Here is a 17,845-nt window from a genome sequence, read left to right on the forward strand (position 1 = left end):
TTATTCTGAGTCTCTACATTTTGATTACTGGTGTCAGCTTCCAAAGAGAAGACTCTGGCATGTCCCAAAAACTAGGTGGACCTCGTAAGGGATGATGGTTGGTAAACTGTTAGCTGGGGACCCCGTCTGTAAGTGTGAAAACTATGGGATTTGTGAAGAGGAGCAAAGGCTCATCTATCACTTGGATGGGAGAGAGAGGCTGAAGGAGAGTCAAAGGTGCATCTGACCTTGTAGCTATAAACACCTATCTTCCAGCTGAAAAGAGATTTAAAAGTGGCCCCACTTGCCCAATGGGCATGTATTGCATTTTCAAAATGTACAGCTTCTTCATGCCAGAATTTTTGAAGGACACTCCAATTGCTTTTCTAGATTGTTTAGAAGAACAGCCCACAGGTTGCATCTTTCTAGAGTATCAGGCAGAAGCCGGAGGCAGTGACTGGTGCAGGAGTGGGGGGGTCACACTTGGGGTAGTGTGCTCCCACCCTGCCAATTTTTCCCAGGGTTTGCTAGCACTGTTTAGTCATCTGGTTTCACTGCACCCCCTGGCTGCATGGCAGCTGTGGCACAGGGAGGAGCAGTGGCAAACAGCAGGGAGCTGCAGGAAAAGCCTCTGCTTTTGCTACTGCCTCTCTTGTAGAGCTAAAGGCAGCGGCCTCCCCCTGCAGCTCCCAGGCAGTTGTCCTTGCCTCGCAACATGGAGTTGACACCTGGGAGCTGCAGGAAGGGTTGCTGGGACTCAAGCTGTTGCTGGTGCTGTAACGGTAAGCTTTAAATTGTGCCCGCACCACACACACACACTCAGCAGGCAGAACCCCTTGGCCCCATCAACCCGTCACAGAGCAGAACCCCCCAAACCCCTCCCCCACACTCTGATAGGGTGAGAATGAAGAGGGGGCACGGAAGAGAGCTGCATGTGGCTTGTAAGATACAATTTGGCTAGCCCTGCTCGAGAACATGGGTGGGGTCTGCATCTGGACCACAAGGCTCAGGGCTCCTCTCCAAGGGATCTGGCCTGTGGTGGGGTGGAGGGTTTGGAGCCCTGAGCCTCACGGGCAGGATCAGGCAAGCCACAGTCCAGATGCAGACCATGGTCTCTTCCGGGAGCAGGAAGCAGCTGCTGGGAGAAGGGAGGGAAAGCAGCAGCAGCCTCACCAGCCTGCCTGGAGGCTTCCTCCTGCTGTCGTGATTGGCTGGAATTCCAGCCAATCAGAGCAGTAGAGGGCAATGCCTGAGAGCAGGTGGGAGGGGGGTGCAGAACCACGTGCGTATGGGGGTGCTGTAAAGGTAAGCTGCGCCTCCGTCACCCAGAACCCACAACCTCAAACAGCTCCTGCACCTGCTCCCATCTAGTCTCCACCCAGACCCCTCCCTTCCAGACTCCACACCTCAAACCCTCCAGCACCCTTGCTCTCACCTAGACCCCCTCTCCCAGTTAGACCTCTGCCCCCTCTTACAACCCCCGCCCACCTATAGCCCACTCCTACACCCTGCTCTAATCCAAATCACCCAGACCTAGCCCACTCCTGCACCCTCCCTCCTGCCCAGAACCCCAGTTCCCAGTGTGCTCCAGACCCCATACAGCAGGGGACCACATCACAGAGATCTTTTTGTTGTTTCTCACTTCTGTGAACCCTGGCTGACTTGATTATGGGTCAGTGGCCCTTGACCCAGAAAAGGTTCCCCACTCCTACTCTAAAACTATGTAAAAGTCACAAACTGTTATTTTAAGAGTGAAGGGTCTTGGCTGCAGAGTAGCTCTCTTGACAATACTCTTGGCAATCTTGTTCATTTGATTACAAGAGAGGACTCTCCCCAACTTGTGGATGTGTAAAAGACACAAATGCACCTCTTGAGAAATAAAAACATAAATCCTAAATAAATTTGGTTAAATACACATTACTATCTCCTGTAAGGCAGAGCTTATTGTTGATAGGTAATGAAAAGAGTTATCTTAGCTGTTTATTTTCTAAGACATAAAACTGGCACTCTAATTAGACACTGGAGGGTATGACAGGGAAATTAGCAACAGGTTGCCTTTTTTGTAGAGATTATAGTTCTTACATATGCCAGAAATATAGATTTTTCTTCAGAAGTGCTGTCCTCAGCCTAATTATTAAGAGGGAGGCAGAAGACTGGCTGAGGGTGTTACAAGAGATACTTAAAACAAATACCTTTGAAAGATTTATGGCTGTCAGCTAGCTGCAGTCAGGGGCAACTACTTGATTGCACACACTGTTATGTGCACTAAAATTAGGCAAGACAGTGACAGCCCCCTTTTTTTTCCCACTTCTTCATCTTCTGGTAGATGCTGATACAGATAGAAATTTAGGGTTACCATATTTGAGCTTACAAAAAAGAGGACACACTGAGAGGGAGTGTAACTACCCTAGACATCCATTATCTTGCATACTATCCCAGGCCTCCAAAAATAGAGAAGACACCAGGTTGGGGCTACAAGCCAGCAAATTTTTCAATACAAAACAAGCAATATCAGCAAATACACCAACAATTAAAAAGGTCCTAAGAACACAGCACAATATCAACACAGACTAAAAAGAATTAAGATTTCTTTCCTCTACTGGAAAGCACAGTCTTAGTATCAATAATGGATTTTCTACCAAGTTCCTACACAAGCTCAGAAATAGAAATTGGCTTCAGTCTATGAATGAGCAAAGTAATTAATCAGACTCACTAGCGCTGTTAGCATTGACTTCTTAAATCCTACCTACTGCATAATACAATCAGTCAATCAAGTATTATTGCATATACAACTGGGCTTCACAGACATATATAATCAAGTAACAGTAATAGAGAGATTAATGAGCCAAAACAGATGCAAATTTCTCCATTAATTGCAACAGAAATAATCCTCAAAAACTATTGATATCTATATCTAATTAAGTTTGCATAATATTCAGACTGAACACATTCTCGAAAAGGAATGTCAGTACATTCTGATGCCAGCAACCAACTTTTCTACTCTTTTGGAAACTAATGATCCTTAGGAAAGATTTGTTCTCTAAAAACTTTCACATACAAGTAATACCTGAGTGTTGAATCTTGTACCGGCTAAAGGCTTCCATTTTCACCACATAAACATACTCTGTCATTCACGCGAGTGCCCACTGATCTGCCGATTAAAACGGCAAACTCCATTGCTTGGAATCTCAATGAAATGTAGGGTCTTCTGCATTCCACTTTTTAAACCAGTTTACTGAAATATTTTCTTTGCTTCAAAAAAGGGGAAGGAAACCCACAGGGGAATGTCAAGATACCCTGGGCCGACACCTTCGTTACACTCTGATCCCTTTCTGCCCTTGGGTATTAAAAAAAAGACTTAAAGGGAGCAAAAAGAGTCACTCCTGACCAGATTCAGAATTCACCTGGTGCAGAAGGTCTCTCTCACCAGTGTAAAGCTGATAATCATTTTTCCTAGCATAGGGACACATTGGGGACATGCCAAGAACACAGTGCATAGGCTAGCCTATGATTTCTACAGATCTTAGCAATCAGAATAAATGAGGATATGGTTCCGCTGCTGTTAAAAACTCACAGCTGGCCTGTGCCAGCTGCCTAGAGGTTGTTTAATTCTGGTGTAAATGTTCAGGCTGTAGAGCTCTTCCACCTTGCAGGGTCTTAGAACCCAGGCTCCCAACCTTGGTGTGATTGGCTACAATGCAGTTAAACAGCCTCTTAGCCCAAGTCAGGGAGTACTGGCCAGCCACCAGTGTTTAACTGCAGTGTAGATGTAACTTAGAGTGCCTGAAGCTGCTCTGACCCTGACTGCCTCCAGATATAGAGCATGAAGTGGGCTGGATTTCTGCTTTCTTCGTTCCCATGCCTGCCCCAAGCACTGGGAAAGTAGAAATCAAGACCCTGAAGCTAGCATCATCTTCCTGTCTGTTATCATCTTGGGTTCATAGTTTGGCAAAGACAATGACTAACAAAATAATTCTTTCCTCAGCTGTCCAAGAGCAAGCTGAGGTACTGAGTGCTTTATGAGTGTCATCCAATTATCATTTTTACTAGCTTCTTATAAAGCAATACTAATAATTTGAGTCCTTTTCCATTAAGATGTCAAATGATATATTTGAGTAACATGCCAGTTAAAGAAGAAGTTAGGCCCAAGATTTTAGCCAGAAAACTATTTTAAACAGAATCTAAGGCTAAACAGTCCCCCAGAGCCCATGACTCAAACTTATATGGCATCCTTGAAGGCACCTTGACTTGCAGAAGTTATCCATAGTAAAATTATGCACATCCACATGGTTCAATTAGCCGTGCTTTTGAAAACTAGGTGTGAAGTCTTACACACACTACTGGCTGTACAGAACTCTCCTGGGAAGGAAAGATTCTGCTGACATGTATGCTTCATTTAAATTACTCTTATTAGTGTTTGCAGCTGTACAATTTAGCAGCAATCAGGACCAGAAAAGAATGAATGATGAGATAAGAGGCTGTCATGACCTTAAATTATATCTGTAAGTAACAGGGAAAGAAGAGTAACATTACTTATGTTTTAGGTAGGAACAGCAGAAGATGTGCAGATATTGCCTTTTCTATTTCTTTCAGAGAAACTACCGACCAAATAGTCAATTGTCACCTGAAAGGAAATAAAAGTTTTGTTCAACAAGGGAGGGGGAAAAGAGTGTGTTCAGTATTTACGAACCACTACTGAACGCCCAGAAAACACATATCCCAAAATAGTTACCAGAATATGAACAGTGAATCCAATTAACGCTACACAAAGAAGGGGAACTTCCTTCAGTCAAACTCACAACTACTCATGGGAACCTCATGAGCTTCTGGCTGTGGGAGATAAACTCCCAGTTCCACCTCTTTACCCTGAATCCCCACTTCTTCCATGAACCTGGAACCCAGAGCCCCCTCCCCATGGCTGCCACTCACCCCACCCCTCAGGCTGAGGGAGCACTGCAGCCCCCACCCATAGGACGCCAGGAGGGAGGGTGTGCAGCATTGTCACTGCAGTCTCCCTGGCCCCTGGAAGGTGTGTGGTTTGGCCATGAAGTGAGGCCCTAGGACTGGAGTGTGAATGGGGCTATGGCTGGCTGTTTGGGGAGGCTCAGCCTCCCCTACACGCAACTCATGGCTGTTCCCTGTATCCACTGCTCGATCCCAAAATAACAGCCTCCCCAATAATCCCAAACTCCTCAGAAATCCCATTCATTCTTCTTCTTCTTTGAGATTGTGCTTCCCTACAACCATCTCAGGTTCTCCTACCTTCAAAGATTTGTTCTGTTGTCCAAAAGGTGTAGTAGTGTATTAACTAGCCCAGTAATCACTTTCTACATTAAAAATCAGCTCTGGAGCTTTTCTCAGTTAGGCGTCTCCCAGAATGCATTGTGCCCAGTAAACCAACACACTCACATACGTCAGCAACAAGTAGCAGAAAATTAGTGGTGTTTTTCAACTGGAAAATTGTGAGGTTCATCCCAAACAAATCATAAAGGTTTTGCTGGACCTGCCCTTTTTTTTTTTTTTTCAATTCGTTGTTCTCTCTCCTCACAAAATTGTGGGGGAATGGGTTTTGGACACCCCACACTTCTCCCATTTTGGGCTCCAATCCTGCAGTCACCTCTGACTAGAAGTTCATAGCCATACTTGGCATCGTTCAAATTCCTCAATGATCTGGAAATGTCTTTGAAGCCCTTGACATAAATGGGAAATGAAAAAGCCCCTGGAAAAGAATTTTGCGGATATCCTCTTAAGACTTGTTAAACCATACGATAGGGTAAGCAAACTGGCAGGCAGCTAAGTATAGGCTCTGATCTTGCAAATACTTACTCGTGTTAAACTTTAAGCATATGAACAGCACCATTTACTAATCTGGATTTCCCATACACTTAAAATGAAGCGCACACAAAAGCAATTGCAGGATTGAGCTATAATCTTTCAATAGTCTTTATACTAGGATCACCGATAGTGGGGTAGGGGGAGCAAAGTGGGCAGCTGCCTAGGCGCCCACCAATTTAAAAGGGCCTGGGGCTCTGGGCCACTCCTTCTACCACAGCAGCAGCAGCTGGAGCTCTTGGCCCTTTAAGTCTCTGCCAGAGCCTCAGGCAACACTGAAGGCTGGCTGGGGGAAGTATGGCATGGTCTGGGCGGGGCTGAGGGCCGGTACCATTGCTGCTCATTCATGGCTCTGAAGTTATTTTGGGGCATTTTAGGGGAAATAGACTCCCAAAAATACAGACTGGGGTCATCGGCTATTCAGCCAACACGTGAAAAAGCATGGATGAGGAAGGAGGTTAAGATAATGAGTCCAGATTCTCAAAAGTATTTAGGTTCCTAACACCTACTGATTTCAACAGGAGCATAACATACTGGTGCCTCTGTGTACTCCCAAAGTGGTAGTTATGGAGGGGCAGGGGCTGTTGTAGAACCCCAGGTACCTTAAAAACAATAGAAAGGATTGGAAACTATTGTGGGAGGCTTAGTTTAGTTTATACCAAATATGTGTGCAATGTCAGGCTGCATTGGTTCAGTATTTGAAAAAGATTCCTCTCGTGTAAATATTAAGTATTGTGGTCAAATATTAACACTGTAAAGTTAGATTTCTTACTATCAACCAGCTAAAAGGAAAAACAAGGGGCAGTTTTATTTGTCTTCCAAGTCTGAGCAGGTCCTGTAGCAGTATGTGTAATTCACAGTGCTTTGCAGTTTTTACCCAGTAGTACTATTTTTATTGCAGGATGCCTGATGAAAGTTTATAAGAATATTTTTTGACTCCAGCACAAACAATGAGGTGTTCTATGTAAGCATATACTGTGAGAAAAGCTCCCACAAAAAGGCGAGGGCTAGAACTCAAACTGCAAGGAAGTATTGGATTTATAAATTGAATAAGCAAACTGAGGCGAATTTTTCTTGCACTATTACAGTAAATCAGAAGCATCAAACTGCAAGTGTCCTCATAATGCACTGCTTTCTGGAAGCATTGTCTTTAATTGATTAGGACAAAATGTGTGCAGGTTGAAACTCTCTCATTTGGCACTCTGCCATCTGGCAACATCCCTCTTTGTTTGTGATCACTCGGTCCCAGGGTGCCAGATGAGGGAAGCCGACCTGAAGTTTTGCATTGCTTGCTAATGGGCAGTCAGCAGACATGAAATGGTAATAGCATGAGTTTCAGAGGAAGCAGTACATCCTGCAAGTTGAGGATTCCAGGCAGCAATCTGTAGTTCAGGTACCCAGGCAACTATTTAATTCCATCTTTTAAATGGTAAACTCTATTTTGCCCTATACCTGACAGCAGAACAGTCACTGACAGTAAACTGCCTTTAAATGTCAAGGAACCACATCAGAGAATGGAAAATACTGAAGACCTGGTTGGTCTTTTAGTCATTTTGATTTGAGTTTGTCTTTTGGGGATTGTTTTGGCCATAACACCGTAGACATTTCTCTTTTGTGCCACTTAAAACAATAAATAGTCAACCTCCCTTCTTCTTCCTTCAAACCAGAGGGGAAATGCAAAACTCAGAGGACATTTGAGCCTCATCAGGATGGAGTCAATCCTGCAGAAACCAGAGAGACATCCAATCTCGACGAACCCTAAAGGGTGTGACAAGGTAAGGCTGGGAGGTGGGTAAGAACAAGAGGGAAAAGCAGGGCAGGCAAACAAGCCGAGCGTGAGCAGCTGGGGAGGAAGCTGCCCCGGGGTCAATTGGGGCCAGTTGGTCCCACTTAAGCCTGCTTTTAAAAGAACCCTTGCCCAGTAGGCAGGGGGGCAGAGCAGAGCGACGCGACGCGACGCGACTTTTTCAAGGGGCACCAAGAGGAAGAGAGGAGTGCTCAGCCACAAGGGGCTAAAGACCCTACCCAGGAGACCCTGAGATCTGGTGTAAGATGAAGCAGGCCAAACACACAGGAGGAGCCAAGCCAGAATGGGGGACAGGTTGCTGCTGCTGCCATGGCTACTACCTGGAGGAGGTACGGTGTGGAGGAATCATCTGGGGAAGTGGACCAGGGAAGAGCTGTGGTGCTCATAATGAGGGGAGCCCTCCCTCACCACCAGCAGCCACACAGGGTCCCTGGTTTGGAACCTGGAACAAGTGGGTGGGACCCAGGTTCCCCCCAGAGCACCATGTCCCCCCACCCCTGTCTCAAGGGCACCGATGTCCTGGCTGTAGGACAGTGGACTAAACAAGGGCCTGGAGGCCTGGGAGTCAGGCCAACGTTACCACAAGGGCAATTGTGGCCTACTGGAAGGCAGCCATCTTCAAGGAGCCCATCAGAACCTGTTTTGAAAGAGCTCTACATATTTATGCACAGGGCACATGGATGCCAAAGAAATTTCCCAGCTTCCATTTTGTATTCTTAACCTCCTTTTTGTGTCCATGACTTTCTACTTATATAAGCAGGAGTCACTTCAACTGACAGCTGCAGGTTACTTATTATTGGACAATGTAGGTCATATGCCCGGAGCTGAGAGATTCCTGAGCTGAGCATGCCTGGTAGAATGTAGAGTGAAATGAGGTACAGTCATGAAGTAGCTCTGAGCTGAGCATACCCAGTAGTAAAAATTGGGCCTGATGGCCTAGACCATGAGTATCAAAGTCAGATGAAGTAATTGTGTCTCTAAGGCAAAACTACCACAAGTGAGTATGGGCAGAACGAGATAATGATGGGCAATAAGCATGTGCAGCACAGAAAGTGAGAGGGAGACAGAAAGGTCACATAGTCTCAGCCTGAACTGGCTTGAGCCAGCTCAGTGCTGCTTTGACCAGTTACCAAAAATGAGACGCTAGAGATAGTGAGCATGCTCAGTATGAAGATAGGTGAAATGTTAGCTAAGCAGGTCAAGCAAGACTGCCCAGTAGAGGCTAATGACCAGTGAAATCATATATAAGGGAGCTGATTGAGAGGTTGGAAGACTGCCTGAGAGAACAGAAGAAGCCAGCTGCTGAAGCCAGCTGAGCAAGCATCAACAAACAGCGAACTGCAGCAGAATAAATTGCTAGTGTAATCCTGATAATTCTAACTATAATATAATATAGTCAACTATATTTAGTGGCTATGGCTATAATAGGGCATTTTGTTAACAAAACCTGGGGAATGTCCACACTAAAAATGTGCACCCTGGACAGTGAATTGACAGAATGTAGCACTTCTGTTGACGGCCTTCTGCCTCTCTGCCATGAGGCAGTACACTTTTGTGGATAGAATCTGTCAACAAAAAACCTGTGTAGAAGCTCCAGGGGGCCCTCGGTGGACATACAGGGCTTCTGGGTCACAAGCCAGCCCTGTCTGCTGTGCTTCTGGTTGGCCATTCTGTCGAAAGAGCAGGCAGGTAGTCCAGCCTCTCTCTGTCAACAGAGTGATACACTTTCATCTGTGGCCACGATCTGTTGACAGAAGTTTTGTCAGAAGATATCTTATAACAGTAATTCTGTCAACAGATTGCTCTTGTGTTGACATAGCCAGTCTGTATATGCTTCAGGTGTGTGTATGTGTGTGTGTGTGGCTGACCTGGAATTTACTTATGTAAAACTCAAAGTACAATCTAAGAACCTGTTGTCAGTGGTCAATTGTGAGCTGGCCATCTGTAATAGGGGTCAGTGATTATACAACAGTTCCTTGAGTGGAACTCTCCCCTGTACATAACCTTCGTAGACTTTGATAAAGCTTTTGACAGCATTGATAGAGACACTTTGTGGAAACTGCTGCAACACCAGGGCATCCCATCCAAAATTATTTACCTGATCCATTCAACATATGAACCCTCAATATGCCAAGTTGTTCACAATGGTGTCTTGACAGAATCCTTCAGCATACTCTCAGGAGGGCAATAAGGGTGACTGTTGTCACCTTTCCTGTTCTTGATCACAGTGGACTGGATTATGAGGTGGACAACAGATAACCATCAATGGGACATTCAGTCAATACTTTTCAAACAGCTAGAGAACATTGATTTTGCTAATGTTGCCCTCCTTTCACACCAACATGAAAGCATGGAAAAAAAGATCGCAATGCCAGACAAATCTGCCTCAATGACTGGACTGAGCATCAACAAGTGAAAGACCAAGACAATGAGGATCAACCAGTCCAACAAAAACACCATTACACTAGGAGGGGATGAACTGGAAAAGCTGCTGAGGATCAACCAGTCCAACAACAACACCATCGCACTGGGAGGGGATGAACTGGAAGAGGTGGAGCAGTTCACCTAGCTGGGGAGTATTATGGGAACAAGTGGAGTAAAAGACAAAGGTATCAATGCCAGGACAGAGAAAGCAACAGCTGCATTCAAGACTCTTCATTCCATATGAAGTTCACAAATAAGATCTGTGAAAATGAAATGGTGGCTCTTCAACACAAACGTGAAGAGCCTGCTCTTGTATCGATGTGAGACCTGGTGTACTAAAAAGTCTTTAAATCACAAGCTACAGACATTCTTAAACAGATGCCTGAATTACAACCTTCACATCAAAAGGCAAGACTTTGTCACAAAAAAGGAGCTTTGGAACAGAGCAGGATAAGAACCACTTGACATTCAAATCAAGAGAGGAAAGTGGGAATGGGTAGGCCATACTTTCAGAAAACCATCATCCAGCATAGTCCAGCAAGCTCTCACTTCAAACCTGCAAGAAAAACATGAATGAAGAAGACCTTGGACATCGTGGAGATCTACTGAGATTGAAGGAGAACACTGACCTGTGATGTTTCTAAACTGACACATTATTCCAAGCAGCCAATGACAGAACCTAATGTTATTCTTGTCAATTTCACTGCTGTCCACCACTTAATATTATCATCTTCAGAACATCTAAAGCAAAGCTGTCCTGGAGCCCCAGACCTTTGGAGCTTGGAGTCCCCAGCAGCTCTCCAGGGCTGAAACCTGCATGTAGATCATCAAACATTCATCCAATCCAATCCATTTTTTAGAAACACATTGGATTCTACACATCAGTATCTTTCAGCAAAATCTTGTTCCATCAGAAACTTCCTAACCAGCTCTATTCAAAAGTCTGGAGCATCTGAATCAGGATCTCACCAGAGTGTTTATACAAAAAGTGAAATCCCTCCAGTAGGTCCATGGGGCAAATCTGAGGTGGGCAACCCCTCTCTGCTGTATTTCAGAGAGCTCCAGATGCTACTCACATAATCAGCACTGATTGCCATGGATCTTTAATGGGCTATGTGGCCTGTACATTTTTAGCCCTGATCCCACATATACACCTACTGTCTGAAACTCTGTTGAAATAATCCTATCAGGCTATTTATGGTGGAAACAACACTCATCCCTTCAGCAGTCACAGCTCTTTATCATAAAACAGTAGTTGTATTTTATCCCTCTGCAATAGTTTTCTTCACACAGCACTTCCTAGCTATAACAACGTTTACCAGTAGGGCCAGATTCACTGAAGCTAGTGCTGGGATGTGCATGTTATTTATCACCACACAAGCCCCGGTGGGAGGCCAGTGACACTAGCAGCTCTGCCCACCCTTTGGCTTTTCTGGTGAAATGCAGCTTTAGGCTACAGTCAGACTTCTACCCAATTAACCCCAGTTCTAGCCCCCTGCTAGGAGATTGCATCAACTTTCTGCCCCACAATCTTCACCCTCTATAAACTCTCTGGTGCTGGGTCCTATGCAGAGGTTTATGCTGGTGAATACTAAATTTAGCCGTAAGTATTATCAGGTCTCTAGCTAAGACAAGTACTTACTAGAAACAAATTGCAGCCCTGCTGCCCATGCAAAGGTACCAGTGTGTTAGTGAGTTTCTGTTTCCAAGTCCGGGTGGCTATTTCACTGCATACGTTATGGTCTTGGGCCACAACATCCTGCTTCTCCTGATTGTTTGTGAAGGTGTATTGACCAGTGTTATTCTGTGGAATGCACAGCAGAGGGGATTTAAGGTTTCTTCACTGTTTATAGAATGTTTTGAACTCTATGCAGCTGGGCAATCTTTTCCTTGCCTCAGCCACAGCAGAAACTGTTGAAATGAACCAGCTGATTCATAAACTGAAAGGGCGAACCCCAAGCAAAAGGGATGTTTCTGGCTCCCAGAAGGGGAGAAATCAAGCCCTGGATTGCTTCCTCTGTCTGCTTCTTTTGCTGGATGGGATCGTGGACCTGATTGTTTCCCTCTTGCTCCAATCCCACAAGGCACAACCTGTGAATTTCAGAGCTTGCGGCTGCTGGGTTTGCTTGTGCTGATGCTGGTTCTGTGAAAAGAGGGGAAGATAAAGGAACAATCTCACTTGCTGTTATCTATTCACAAGCCAAAGAGACACTAAACAGGCTGTTTTAGAGGTGGCAATTAAATACTCCCTACAACCATTGTTAGGGCCCTACCAATTTCACAGCTTTGAAAAACATGTCAGGGACCATGAAATAAGCCCTCCCCTATGAAATCTGACATTCCCATGTTCCTAGGCATGCCCCAATAAAGGGGGTGGGGGTGTCCTAGCTTCACCTGGGAAGGGAAAGGCCAGGACTTGTGCACACCTGTTCTGGACAGGGGGAGACCAAACCCACTTTCAGGTGCCTCCCCTGCCACAGGATGCCCTATGGGACTGGCAAGCAACCTCAGAGGCTTGTAGAATTGTGTTTGATTTTCTCTGTGCTGCTCGGAGCACCGCAGCAAAGGAGGCTGTCAGCTTTGGCTGGGTAGGGAAGGGATCGTCCCCTCTGAAGGAAGCACAAAAATGAGGGTGACAATCCTATGATCCCCCTACAACAGATTTGAGACCCCCAGAAATCCCTTTGTTGGGTCAGGAATGCCACAATCACAACATTGTGAAATTTCAGATTTAAACATTGGAATACATGAAAATGTATCAATTTTTAAAACCTTGGGCCATGAAATTGACCATAATGGACCATGAATTCGGTAGGGCCTTAACCATAGTATACTGAGGAAGGCAGCCAATTCATAGTCTCACTTTTGATCCTGAAGCTTTCATACACACAGCTACAGAGGCATAAAATCCAGAAACATACTGTCAAGGCCACTTGAGAATGCATGTGCTGGCTTCTTGGCAGTAAGCGTCCCCGGGACTAATAGCCAGATGCTTGCTGCTGAGGCTGATGTTAATTAATCTTACCTAGGATTTCAAGAATATATTCTTGAAGAACTTCAATAATTGACTTCTTTTTCTTGGTGGTAAACACTGATTTGTCCTCTGCTAGGGGCCTAATTCTTCCTAATCCTACTAAGGAAAAACAAGCAAGCAATCTACTCCTTTTGTTACAATAGCAGAAAAACATAGAGTGATGTGATTGCTCCGTCGAATCCCAACTCCACAATCTGAATTTTCAAAACACTCCCCTTCCCCCCCTTTTTTTTTTAAAATTCTTGGAAAGAACCACATTGTCCCATCTACATTACACCAGACAAAGCTACCTGTTTGCTCAAATACATCCCAGACTTGTTACTTGTGAAAGACACTTAGCAAGAACACAAGGAAATGAAATTTGGAAAATGGAACAAAACGTGGATGCAGCTTATAAGCTTTGAGACCTACAGTACTCTCAGCCAGCATGTTTGAAGTTTAAGGAAATACTATGTTTTTCAAATCTACTGCTATTGCTAGACAGGCCATAAAATACTAAGTCTGGTTGTTAATTCCTTCCCACGCATTTCTTGGGTTCGAAATAAATGAATTAGGTCATGAATTCAGGTAAGGCAAATATTAATTTTGGAGTTAAAATCTCAATTTGCCTCAAATTCTGGAAAGACTCAGGAGCAGATTACATAACATACCAGTAGAAATTATGTAGGCAACAGTCTACAGGTGCAGGGGTTAGCATCAGCTCATTTCTTACTTAGCCTTTATTACAGTAACATCTCATGTAGTATGTGTGGACCTAGAGGCATAAACAATGGAATCCTGATTCTCCTATAACTCACACCAGTTTTAAGTTGGTATACACAACTCCCCTTGAGGGAGCTGCTTCCACTTGAGACTGCTGAAACAAGAGAATCAGGCTCTGTAAAAGTAGGCCCCCATTTGTGAGTCGCTGTTACTACATCTGCAGAGCAAAGGGACTCACACAATGAGCAAGGGCAGAACTTTCTCTGGAACCAGAGGAGAGAAATGAGCTTGACGTTAGTACTTTTACATACTTACTGACTTCAGATCTGAAGAAGTTGTGATGGAGAAGAAAATGCGCATTATCCTCAGCGATGCATGTGTGCAAACATGAATTAACTTGTATGGCAATAATAAAACTTAGTAATGTGTAGTGACTAAAGTAAATCCTCAGTTTAATGGACCCCATTTTAACGGACTTTGGAAATAATGGATGCTGTCCACCGCCGCTCCCCATCCCAGCAAATAAATGCTGGCAACTCAACAGAGCTGCCAGAGCCAGAGCCAACCTCGCTGCAGGCACCACCACTGAGGCCACCTCAGTGGCTGGGACCCCTGGGTCCGAAGTAACTGCCAGGGCCACCACAGCGGCAAGGGCTGCCACAGCTGGAGGTGCCACCGGAGCTGCGGGGGAGGGGCTGTGGCAGGGCGCGGGAGCGATCCTTCCCCAGCCTCCTGTGCGCAGAGTGTGTCGCCACCCGGCCACGGCTGCCTGCAATGGTGCTGAGCAGCAGCTGCAGTGTCGGAGGCTTCTGCCCACTGGCAAGCTGGGGGAGGCAGCCATGCTCTGCCTTCACACGTGACTGGAGGTGCCGCAGTGCTGAGCACATCGAGAGCCATGGAAGGTGGAAGGAGTCAGGCCGGCATGCAGGTTCTTTCCCGGTAATTGGGAGAGGGATATGGAGGTGTGAGGGGAAGAATGGGGCAGGAGGGGGAAGGGAAGAGGGGCGGCCAAGAGGACAGGAGTGAGTGACGGGCTGGGAAGGTGAGTGCATAGTCATACAGTATAACCAGTTGGATTAATGGACTTTCAGCGTTAACAGACACCCCTTCCCCCCATCCATCCATTAAATCAAGGGTTTACTGTAAAATCCTTGTTTGAGTCCAGTCCCTCCCCTGACAGTCTGAATCAAAATTTTTCATCCTAAATATATTTTCAACAAAAATAATTCATCAATTAAACTAAATTTTGTTTTGTGGGAAAACATTAATTTTGTAACCTACCTTCTCTTGCTCCTCATTCATACTTCTTCTGGGAAAGGGAGTTAAAAAGTACAACAGTACAAGAAGGAGCTGTGTTCATAATCAAAACTCTTCGCAGTTCTACAACTATATTGTAGTTCTACAACTATATTGAGATTTCTTCATCCAACTCCACAAAGCTTTGCTTTTGGGATGGAGGTGGATTTTTTTTTTTTTAATGAAACACAATGATCATTTTTCATTCAGCTGTACTGACTGCGTATTTCCATGTGCCTTTCTTCCTTACTTTTCCCCTTCTTGTGCCTTTTGCCATGGTAATTTTTAACTCCATCTAACAATGCATAATGATAATACAGATACAAACCCTACAAACCAGGGAAGGCAGAATTCTAGGATGTTCCCTATCTGTACTCTCACCCTTGTTGAGCATGTTTCCGTTGACGGTTACTGGTGCCACTGCCCTCACTAAGGTTTCCTTTTGACCTCCAATGGATTAGGAAATATTCTTCACACAACACATCTCCCTTCCACACAAAATAACACACAACATTCATCGTCAATTTAGCAACTATTTAGGGTTCACATATGAACATAGATTAAATGATGTATTTGGGGAGAAAACACAAGGTCATAAGTAAGTGGCTTGTGTTTTGGTTTCAACCCTTAACTATAGTGAATATTTTTGCAAGATTATAATTAATTGTGATTGCTAGTGCAGTTCTATGAGATTCACTGACACAAATTCTCTGAGAATTTATATTTATCTAATTTATTGAAACAGCCTTCCATGCTATTCTGTCAAAGGCATTCCTTCCTCCAGAGTAATGGCTGTAATTGGAGTGTTTTTTGGTTTATCAAGTTAATTAGATCAATAAGCAGCCTAATTTTATAGTAGGAAATAGGAACAGTACTTTTTTAGTGCTGGTACTGAGTACCGGCACCTTGTAGCCCCAGCCACCGGATTGCTGGGTGTGGGGCACAATGGGGAGCCAGCTGAGTACCAGTTCTTCCTTTTTTACAAAAAAAGTAGTGAACAGGAAAATCTATTTTTTATTATTTTCCATTTGCTTTTTAGATAATCTCCTGCCTGAGAGAAAAATTTCCAGTTTTTTTTTTTTTTTACAAAGCTTTTAGCCAATTTCTTACTGTCTACACTAAAAAGCAAAAAGGAAGAATCACTATTGCAGTTCTGGGCATTTTTTCCAAGAATTAAGTAACATGGTAATAAATAGTTTTCTCACAGTAGCAGGACATGTCTTGGAAAGATTCATCATACATTCTGCACTGGATTGGGCAAAACATATCTCTGAGGGCTTTACAAATCCAACTGGCAAGGCACCGAGACTTGCTGTTCTTCCACTAATGATAAATGTTATTGATCCCAGGACCTTAGGGAGCTGCATATTGCTTTCCAAAGGGCTTTCATTATTATAAAGGTATTTTAAAGGCCTGATAGCTTCTCATCACGTATCAGTGTAAACTGCTCTGAATTCTGTCTTCTTTATATTCAGCATCCTGTCATGTATGTTTATATCTATTACTTACGTTCCTCCTCTGGTATCTGCTTTTTCAAATCCAGTGAAGCACAATCCCAATATCTCTGCTTTCACCTACGGAGAAAAATTGTGCAGAAAATCAAAAAAATGTTGAGCTCCTCAGACCTTAAGTAAAACCAGCCCTATGATGAAAGGCTGTGACGATTATCTCCTCTTTGCCTACCTGTGACAATTTCCTGACTGCTCTTCAATATGCAGTAGTTTACAATTGTGCTACAATCGAATTCCACTCAGTACGTACCCTTGTCCCTTGAATACGTTCATTCATTTAGCAGGTCGGTCTCTCTACAAAGGGTTGGTTACAGTCGGTACTTATTCGTGCTGGTCCTTGCCGGTACTGAGTACTGGCACATTGGCAGCCTCGGCCATGGGATTGGCTGGGGATGGAGGGCAGGGAGATGTCTGAGTACTGACTCCTCTATTTTTCACAAAAAAAGTGCTGGTTATAGTGTTCTATATCTGAAATAGTTTTGCTTTGGCAAATATCAGATATATTCAGGTACATATCCAATTATAGAATTGGGATTTATTTTATGGTGCAGGGTGATCATTTTCTTAAATTCAGTACATCATTGATATTCCTTTGGAGTGAAATTCACTGCTGTGCTGAGGGTTCACACAAAACCCTGTGCAGCACTTCACACCCACGATAAAAAAATTAAGTGAGGTTTAAGTGGTGTGCAGAGATGAATTTCACTCTATGCAGGGATTTCTTTCTGGAAGTGACAACCATCATGGTAAGCACCATGCCAACGGATATCTAGCAGTTCACGAATAGGCAACAAAACACTATTGCTGAATCTCCCAGTGCTCATCTCATTTATGAGCATTTGGTATCATGGTGATATAGTGGTGTTGGCAATCCCAGTTATAAGCATCTGCAACTGGCTTGACACTTAAATCAGACTTAGTAGCCAACGATCTTAGGATATGTCTACACTTACCATGCAATCACTGCGCCACGATCGATCCTCCAGAGTTCAATTTTGCTGCGTCTGTGGAGACGTGGCAAAATGGATCTCTCTGGGCTTGGCCGTCAACCCTGGTACTCCACGATGTTGTGTAAAGTAAGGGACTTCAGCATGAGCCCAAAGAGCCCTGATCTACACCAGGGAACAAAGTTGATCCTGTTACACTGATTCTAGCTACGCTAATGGCATAGCTAGAATTGCACATTGGGGATCGACTTTGTTCTCTGGTGTAGACCAGGCCTTAGAAAAGGCACAATTACGTAATGATGTTTTGACACCT

General features: G+C 44.4%; 1 long non-coding RNA gene across 5 annotated transcripts in view; it reads left to right on the forward strand.

Moving 5' to 3' along the window:
- Positions 1–17,845, forward strand: part of LOC142013606 (uncharacterized) — a 235,829-nt gene that overhangs the window by 153,692 nt on the left and 64,292 nt on the right. For 3 of the 5 annotated variants that reach the window (XR_012645731.1, XR_012645730.1, XR_012645732.1), the window contains exon 3: positions 7,479–7,586. The exons of the other annotated variants lie outside the window; for them this stretch is intronic. This is a non-coding gene — a long non-coding RNA (uncharacterized LOC142013606). The remainder of the gene's footprint in view (positions 1–7,478; positions 7,587–17,845) is intronic. 5 annotated transcript variants of the gene reach the window in all.

This window comes from Carettochelys insculpta, chromosome 5, assembly GCF_033958435.1.
Source record: "Carettochelys insculpta isolate YL-2023 chromosome 5, ASM3395843v1, whole genome shotgun sequence".
NCBI lineage: Eukaryota > Metazoa > Chordata > Testudines > Carettochelyidae > Carettochelys > Carettochelys insculpta.